Source organism: Paramormyrops kingsleyae, chromosome 2, assembly GCF_048594095.1.
Source record: "Paramormyrops kingsleyae isolate MSU_618 chromosome 2, PKINGS_0.4, whole genome shotgun sequence".
NCBI classification, from domain to species: domain Eukaryota; kingdom Metazoa; phylum Chordata; class Actinopteri; order Osteoglossiformes; family Mormyridae; genus Paramormyrops; species Paramormyrops kingsleyae.
The window spans coordinates 587760-597697 of NC_132798.1; the positions used below are offsets into that span (position 1 = coordinate 587760).

At 40.6% G+C, this 9938-nt stretch overlaps 1 protein-coding gene across 1 annotated transcript in view; it reads right to left on the bottom strand.

Moving 5' to 3' along the window:
- Nucleotides 1–7432, bottom strand: part of dab2ipa (DAB2 interacting protein a) — a 165506-nt gene extending 158074 nt beyond the window's left edge. Inside the window, exon 1 of the mRNA XM_072703040.1 lies at nt 7323–7432. The gene's annotated coding sequence lies outside the window, so the exon portion shown is untranslated. The remainder of the gene's footprint in view (nt 1–7322) is intronic.
- Between the last annotated feature and the right edge of the window lie 2506 nt (nt 7433–9938).

Below are 9938 nucleotides of genomic sequence, written 5' to 3' on the forward strand. Positions count from 1 at the left end.
TTCTAACGTCATTTTCACTAACATTAAAATAACTCCATACAGCAGAGTTTTTAAAAACTGTTTACTATGCGGGTGTGCAGAGCAATATGGATTACCATTTTAAAGGGAATTATGAGCCTACTGTTGCTGTATTAGCTGATACACCAATTATATCGGCCAACTATCGGTATCTCTAGACATAATGTTCCTTTAATGTTACATAATGTTCCTTTAATGTTCTCTGCCAGCTTTGAGAAGACCTTCATATAACATTGGCTAAAGTTAGCTGGATTCCTACTCTTTAAACAGGCCTGCATACAGCCCTTAGGATATTTTGTCAACATCCTCTAAAATACTAGTACCCACATCCTACACACATCAAAAGGTCTGCAAGCCTCTTGCCAAAGCTTATCTTGAAGGTTGTTCATATAATACAACCGTTGAATATTAATCAAATATACTCAGTAATTCAAGCTGAATTACTTGCTTGCATAGCTCTGTTTGCTGAGCAGGAAAGCTCAGCATTTGCATTGTGTGTGACATGTTTGTTGAAAGGGTGTGGATACATGTGCAAATCTCCCAAATGATTATGCAGCGGTATTTAAGTGAACATTTATTTGGCAGCTGACACTGCATGCAGCCTCTAGAAATGAGAATTCAGACACTAACTTGTGAAAAGTTAGTCTGGAAAGTCACTGTGCAAAAGATACTGCTAGCATACAGTCAAAGCCAAAGTCAAAGCAAGGTACAGTACCTCAGTGACAAACACGGTCTCTGTGATGGAGGGATTTTCCTTAATGGACAATGATGAATCAGAGAACAAACTGTCCTTTATCCGTGACCTTCCATCATGTTATACATTATTCCAGGAACTTAACTATACGTGCCACCCCATTTAGGATATGGCATAACAATATCCTAAATGATAAGAGTGAGACTGCAGAAGTAAAACCATAAAACATGGCCAATTAAGACCGTGCACTGAACATCAGGAGATCGATGACTTTATACTTTCCCTTTGAATCTGTTAGTTGCGTTTCCTCCAGCTTTTTGATATATACCACACAGGTAAAAATCTAGGATATAAAAGAAGGTTTATGACTGAAGTAGTTCCAAGTCCTACCAACTGTGGAAATTGCAGGAGATTAATGAAGAGGCTGGCAAAATTAACTTTTAACAGGGGAAAAAAATGTGTGCTTTCATTGCATGGTGTGAACAGGGTTACCTCCAACGAGAGTCTAACATCCTGAAACTGCAGCTCCAGCATTAATTCACTACATATTTCATGGTGACAAAAGAGACTTTCCTCGGTGAATTAACCTGGGAATATGAATCCAGGGCTATACCTGTAGGTATTTGGAATTAGAACGTAACAGAGAAATTAACAGCTCTATTCTCTGAAATGATAACAAGGGTTTTTAAATTACTATAATGAGTCAGTACATGACATAACGATCTATTAGCTTAGGGAGAATTACAAAGGTTTCGTAGTTCAGGTGACATAATACATTACTCCACTGCTCCCAAAATGTGCCTTTGACTTTACAATCACAGATCCAGGGTATTTTTGCCTAATCCCCCCTGTCACCACGCCCAAGTAACAGCAGCTCACTAAACTGATGCTTTCCCATCATTGCAAGGGAACGTGAAGTTTATTTTCCACTGGGAAAAATAAGATTTGAAGTTTAACAGGCTTGAAATGTAGCCCAGCTGTTCGGTAAATATTTTCACAAGGCGGACATTAATGCAAGACATCAACATAAACTTTAAGCTGGATTATCTCACAACCTCACAGTGAAGGACTTCAGATGCATTAAATGGAAAGATGAAGGACTTTAAGTATATACCAATAATCACTACTCTTCAATTTAGGAAAATAGAAAACATCCAAGACGTTTTGTAAGGGAGTCACATTCTAGCAATATTCATTGTATGATTACATATGATTTATGAACACACACACAGGGAGTATAAAATGAGTTTTGGGTAACATATTCACTGCTGAAACAGGCTCCACTATTTTCAGTTTTATGTGTACGGCGTGCCGTTCACCTCTCTGCCCAGCCCCCATCCATCCCTGATGGGGGAAAACAAGACCTTTTTGCTTGCTGTCCCTCCCAAAGACACAGCAGAAATGCGAAAACTAAATCTGCTGCACTGTACAACCTAGGCTACCTGAATCAGTAAAACTGAGCCTCAGCCAGAGACGACCATGAAAGCTACATGCTCACCATAAGTGAGGATAACAGGTACCATCAGACAGACTTGTCTCAATGGGCTAAACCCATTCAGTTACCCAGTTAGGCCCAGTGAGCCCTGAGTACCAGGAGCGAGGGAGACATGCAGCTGCTGGGGCACAAGGGAAATGACGGAAATGTGGATGGAGGAGACTACTAGCTCAGTGTTTCCGAATGACGCCGTGGTTCCGCACCGGCGGGTGACAGCCCCTGCTGGGGAGTTGGCACCATGGCACGTCAACCTCACAGCACATGCTCACGCGGCAGCAGGGGGTTCGTCTGAGAGGACTGGTGGCACGAGGAGATCAGTTTTGGGAGCAAAGGGAGGCAAATATCAAATAGCGCAGCAAAAAGTATCATAATTGGATGGAAGGTACAATTATATTTCACCTGATAGAATTGTGTGTGTTCCTCCGCAGATGCAACAAACTGCCCCACTGAAGAAAGAAAGCCTATTTTGTCTTTGTTAATGTGTTTGTTTTAGGCTGATATTAATGTTAAACCTAAGCTATATTAAAACTATCAGCTGTGCTGCAGTCAAAATGGCTAACATCAGCATGACCATTGCAGGTTGATCACAATATGATACATGGCCAATTATTTGCCCATTGTATGAAGGTATGAGACACTCGGCACATTCCCTTCAAAAAAAAAAAAAGCCTACCTACCCGTTCTTATATCATTATAAACATGTTGAAAACACCCCCTTTCAACAGAAAGCAGCTTCATGCCCTCTGAGGTTCAAAGGGCTTCTATCTGCTGACCATCTGCTGGTACTCTCTTTGACGGATGAGCCGGGGACAAATATCACTCGATCCATTCAGAGGTTGCATAGAAATGCTAAAATGTTAGTTCTTGCTTCCCTAGGATACTGCACAGATGTGAATTTGATGATAGCACAGGGCAGCTTTGTGTGGGATGAGACTTTCCTCTTCAAAGTCTGTTAGTGGGGGCCCAGCTGAGGGTCTTCAGTGCATCGCTAAGCCCAGTAAGAGTGTGTATTTGTTGTGGAATCTGCTTATGCAGGGCAGCTCAATATTCAGGTGCCTTCATTCCTTAGCACCAGTGGGGGGCAGGGAATGTCATCCGCGAGGTCCAGGGTGTATGGCAGGTAATGTCATCCGCGAGGTCCAGGGTGTATGGCAGGGAATGTCATCCGCGAGGTCCAGGGTGTATGGCAGGGAATGTCATCCGCGAGGTCCAGGGTGTATGGTAGGGAATGTCATCCGCGAGGTCCAGGGTGTATGGCAGGGAATGTCATCCGCGAGGTCCAGGGTGTATGGCAGGGAATGTCATCCGCGAGGTCCAGGGTGTATGGCAGGGAATGTCATCCGCGAGGTCCAGGGTGTATGGCAGGGAATGTCATCCGCGAGGTCCAGGGTGTATGGCAGGGAATCTCATCCGCGAGGTCCAGAGTGTATGCAGGTGTTTGGGTAACCTTTAGGCAGACTGTTAAAACCCAGGTTTGAGAACTCCTCAGCCAATCAGTCCTGTAATTAGTAATCTAATTAGGTAGTTGCAGCAACAGCCTGCATCCACAACGGCCCTTTCTGGATAAGACTGGCCACCCCTGCCTTAGCTTCACAATCCTGAAACGTGAGTGGGACTGAAGCCTGGGGACAGATTTATCAGCTCGTTTACCGGTACTGTGGTTTCATACAAGAAATGGTACTTGTAAAGAGCAGACAATTGAACAACCCTGTGCCTCAAGCTAAAACCTAGCCTCATATGATAATATATGTTAATTACTGTATGCATATCTACGTGTTCCACTCTGCTGAAGGGAAGCCATATTCTCCCGAACATGATGTGGCCTTCATGGGTTACACACCTCCATATCCCATCTTGTATAGTAATCTGATAAAATTCACAGCTTTAGGAGACCCCTTCGGTGTAAAGGAAACAGATTACAGAACATAGGCCTGTGTATGTGTGTGCTTGCAAGCACCCCCATGAAGATAAACGCGGATCTGAGGGTAAGCTAGACAAATTTCAGGCTACAGAATACACACTGCTTAGTACTTTCAACTTTATAGACTTACATATTTATAGTATTAAATAAAATTACAGTATATTTCTGTATGAAATTAATTAATATATATATGCATATGCACATCTCTCTCTCTTGCTGTATACGTGATTGAATATGTAAAAATAAGAACATCTTAATAATGACGAGTGACCACAAGCAAGGTACGCGATACACAGAGAACTGTGACGTGTCGGGGAAAAATCTGCGATATAGTGGGGGCGCAATAGCTAAACCGCGATATAGCGGGGGATCACTGTATATGTTTATGATTTGTACTTGAGTAGCAAGTGAGTAAGTTATGTGCCCCCTGAGGTAAAGTGTTACTGTTGATAATATTAAAAAGCAATGTCATCATCATCATCATCATCATCATCTTTGAAAGGATACATTTTAAGAATTTTAAGAAAATCTATACATCAGTGTACATTTAACATAAATTAGACAATTTATTATTTATTGTATTTGGAGGAATATTTATCAGTTTCATTGGTGTGAGAGCCATCTACTGGAAGAGTTGCAGAAATGTAAATTACAAGACAAAAAGCAAGTCCACAAGCAAACGTCATGATTCATTGCAACTGTGGTGTTCAGCCATAAATGGGACACCTCAGACAATCACCAGGCCAATTTGCTGAGGTAACCACCATATTGCCTAGTATACACACTGAATAGGTTTTGTTTGTCTAGTATTAGCGCCTGGTCCCCTACTGCTGTACAGAGTCTGAGGTTCCACACCAAAGCCTTAGTAAAGGGTATGCCACAGAAAATCCAGCTGACGGGGGAGGGGGGGGGGGGATTTTATCTGTAGACACAATATATTTTTAAAAATTCTGTGGTTAAATATTATTAAATAAGTTGTTTTGCTTTCTAAATAAAATACTAAAATTAAATTCAATGCCATAAACCTGTACTGGATGGACATATTTATTTCTCTAAATGTCTTTTTCAATAGTATAATAAAAAACATGATCTATAGGAATGAAAAACACAACTGCATATGAGACCGTTTAAATTCAATGTACAGACACAAAACAAAGGAAAACTGAAATGATCAAAGTATACCCTGAGCTCCTTCAGCGGTGAAAGTGACAGCTTAGGAGAATTTGTGGTCAGCTTTAAATCAGAGGAGATTTCAATCCCAAAGTAACAGATGAAGTAATTTACTTTCTAATGACTGTGACTTCAACACTGAGCACAATTATCAATCCAGCACATCCCACACCCCCACTACCTACACCGGCTGTACACTTTAGGCTTTTCATGTTTATAAATAGCATAAATTATAATTTTGTTTAAATTCATTTTTTTTTGGAAGGACTAAAACACTGCCATCTATAGACCAGTCTTACAATCTTTTTCTCTTATGTTACATTGATTGAAGGGATTCCCACCTTTAACAGCATTATCAGACTCTCATCTCTATTACTGTAGACAAGGGAGTGGTATCATTTTCAGGTTTTGTGTTGCCCCAGTCCACAGCCAAGTGCTGATTGTACCTCACAGGTTCATGAATGAGTAAACCACATAACTAGAGAGATGAACATATTCTTGTTAGAAAATCCAAATGTAGAGAGTATCTGGGGGAACTCATCATATGTTTGTATACTGTAACTGATACCATACAGCCAGGGTTTCCTGCAATAGTGGTTTTATCAGTCACCATTTAAAGCATGTGTGATGATGGGTGAGTTATGCAAATTAGGGGGCTTCTATAGACTGCCACATGTAAAACTCATGGTACAGTTATTATCAAACATTTGTACTGGGGGGTGAGTGGCTCAGTGGGCTAAGCTTCTGTGCCTGGGATCAGATGGTTGCCAGTTTAAGCCTTGGTCTCAACACAACAGTCATATGTCCATAGGCCCTTGAGCAAGGCCAATAACTGCCAGCTCCAGAGACACCTCACAATGCCTGACTTTGTGCTGTGACTCCCAAGCTATGGTGAGCAAAATGGGGGAGGTGAAGAGGGGAACTCCAGTGTACCTGTATTTATACTTGTGCAAATGGCAAATAAATGATTTATCATTATACAGTGGGGGACAGAGATCACTGTTCCAGTGTCATTACAATGATTGTGAAGTTGTTAACATAGCCTTGTGCACCATGCAGAGCACCACCTGCTACTCTTCATGAATTTAGCAAAAACCCATTTCTGTAATATCACAAAAATAGGAGAGAAGCTAATCTACAAATGAAATTTATTACAGGGTGAGTGAGATGCACTTGCAAGCAAGTCTCTTTGTTAGACATCCAGCTTGGTTATTTCCCATTTGCCGGTCAAAGTGCTTGTGGATTTAAAAAATTAGGAGCCGGGCTTCAATATTCACATAGCCACTACCAACCTTGTAAAAGCGTCTGAATGTTTCTACATTCATGGGGTGGCGACAAGATTCTCCACAGGCTACCAGTACCTGGAGAACCTGATACTCAGAGGGAATGTTTCCATTGTGCAAAACCTCAGACACATTTTATGAAAGCCTGCTCATAAACATTTTATGGCGCTGTTGCAAACTAGCAAACCAGACTGAAAATAAATAATTATTGACTGGGGGGGGGGGGGGGGGTGCAGCAAATTATTATCCTTTTTCCAAAGAAAATAGATTTGTTGCAATGCATGAAAATACCCAGAAGTCAACAAAAATGATTTTGTCTGGGATGAGTAAAAAAACAATACAAGTGGTAAAGTCATACCGCCCAAGAGAACTGCTCAGCTTCCATAATGACTTACAGGGTTTTCTCAGAAAGCAGCGAACCAATGTGGAAAATAGAGCAGGGGTGGGATTCAAACACACAAACAATGACAGTGAGGTATTTGAACTCTCACTATTAAACCAGCCTGCTGTTAAGAGAAATGTGTTGCAAATAAAAATTAACTTTTTAATAATACATAAATTTGTCAGGGTTAGTATCCATCCAACCCGACCCTTCATGTCTCTACCATGTTTGGCCATGTCTTACTCCCTGTCTAACCCTTGAGTGCTCCCCAGCTCCTCAGACTGCTGCATGGCTCAGAGGTTTGAATGTGTGGCACAGAGGCTGTAACCCTACAGTCAAGAGTTCAAAGCCAGACTCACCTGTTTGGTTTAATTATTGATTGTTGTTGTTTTTATTGGTTCTTTGCTTTCCTGCTTTGGTTAGCCCTGCTTGTGTCCTGTTTGATTTTGATTATTTTTTCCTACTGTAGTCAGCCCTCTGTTATGTTCCCTAGTCTCTAGTGCTTCTCTGACTTGGTGGTTGTTATAGTTCCCTAGTCTTTGTGCTCATTTAGTGTTTCCACTTCCACCTGTTTCTCATTGTTCCTGTGTCTCTCTTGATTGGTCAATTGATTATTAATTTTACCTGTTCCATGTTTGCCCTGGTGCTCCTGTGTATTTAAGTGCCTGCCTGTGTTCAGTAAGTCATTGTGTGCTAAGTAGCTAAGTGCTCTGTTTAGTTTCTATTTTCCCTGGTGTGTTTCTCGTTGTATTAAATAAACCCCTTGTCTCGTGAGCCGACAGTGGATTGTCACCCTTGTTTCTGCCTGCCCCATGCAACACTGTGTCTGTGACACAAATTACTAAGTCAGTTTTAAGCAAATTATGTATGTTTATCTTTATTTAAAGAAACAAAATGACTCTTATTGTATTCAACAAATAATATGCCTGAAGTTCACCCTGTTTTGAAAACACTTCATAACTGGGGTTACAACAGTTTCACCAAACAAGGCTTACTACTTATTAAATGAACAGTACCACAAACAAGCTATACTCAGTAATGTGTATCCCTGAGCTGGTTACTGATTACCTGCTGTAATCAGGCAGTGCTTGAAAGCACAGCAGCATTGTGGGTAATCAAGCGCTGCTGCATCCTTGGGATATAAAAGAAAAAAGCCAGGCCATCACAGGTCAGACTGACTTGCTCTGTGTAATCCAGACTTTCCTGAAAGATTAAATGACTAACATAGTAAATCCTAACTTCTCATATAAATGCCTGTGGTACAAATTCATGTTCTAGCAGTTGATCAGCAAGGTTAATGGTCTGGTTTCAGGTGCAAAACTAAGCTCTGATCAGTAGCTTTTAATTTGCCAGTGATCAAAGAAATTATGCTGCCTGGGCCAATCTAAATCTATTTAAATATTATACTAATCAACAATAAAACACTACAAAACTGTCATACTGTGATGTTTTTAAATAGTGCTCATATATACATATTATCAACTCACACCGTGTAGCACTTCTTTGTCTTTTTCTCTGAGACAAAAAAGATTCAGATTAAACTTTAGAAAGATAAATTCTTGTGACAAAGCACTTGCACTGCTTAACCCACTTTACTAGGGGGATCCTCCTGGAGAAGGACGTGTACTAAGCAAACACTCAGCTGCTTAACCCACTTTACTAGGGGGATCCTCCTGGAGAAGGACGTGTACTAAGCAAACACTCAGCTGCTTAACCCACTTTACTAGGGGGATCCTCCTGGAGAAGGACGTGTACTAAGCAAACACTCAGCTGCTTAACCCACTTTACTAGGGGGATCCTCCTGGAGAAGGACGTGTACTAAGCAAACACTCAGCTGCTTAACCCACATAACCAAAGTTTGCCTTCTTTCATGTAAACCTCCCCCAAGCCTTTACAAGACGGGGGTTATTATCCACAATGTGTAACTGCAAGATCTTCTTTAGTTTTTGGATAAAACGTAGTTTTCAGTCGCTTTTTCAGTACGTTTCCCCCCCCCCCAGTCTGTAAATCTGCTTGACCATTAGGTCAACATTGTAAAATATGACAATGATTTAATAAACAGCAACTTTAAACAATGAATAATGCAATATAAAAGAAAAGGTCCGTAAAACAGATCTTGTTTAATAATCATGTTTGACGTGCATAATTATTTGTGTTAGTTGTTAACTGCATATAGATAATACAAAGCTGTCTATGGTGAAGCAGCAAACACGCACTGGCTGTATGGACCGAAATCTCAACTGGAATCCTGGCAAACTTTGTAGTCGATTATTTTATTTTGTAAGTCGGTTATTTTACTTTTTGCAAGATTTTCTTTTAAATGCAAAGACGTGCGAATGGGGCAGGTGGGTTACACGACTAAATTTTCCGGCATATTTGTAAAGTGCACTACGGCTTATGTCTAACTAGGCTACTCAAAAAAAGTCGAACATTGTGCCTCCGGGCCGAAGATCTTCAGCGCTGACAGTGGGGCCGAAAGATCATGCCGCCCGTCTCTCTCTGGAGCCGTGATCAGCTTCATCGGCCAACTCTTTTCCACTTTGATAGCTGATCAGCTCAAGGTTCACCCTTTGTTTTTCACAAAAATGAAAATAATGATCTTGTATTTATTCAATTCTCTTTGTTGATATTATTAAGTAATTCATAAATGTGTTTTGAGGATTTATCCTACCTTGTCGAGTTGTCCTACTGTAGCGCGTTTTGATAAATATATGTATCGATATGTGCTACCCCATTGAAAAATGAACGCTAATGTCATTTTTATGAACTGAAAGCGGATAGTCCTAAAGTAAATAAGTAACAATTAAAAGAAAATGTCATGTAATATGAGTAGTGTAGCCTGTTAGTCTGAAATACCTTATCACATTGTATTACTAGCGTTAAAACTACAGGCAGAACTTCTCGATAGACTGAAATAATTAATCATCCTACCTTTAACATACTTGTTAATAAAGTGTGATACATGGATTTAATAA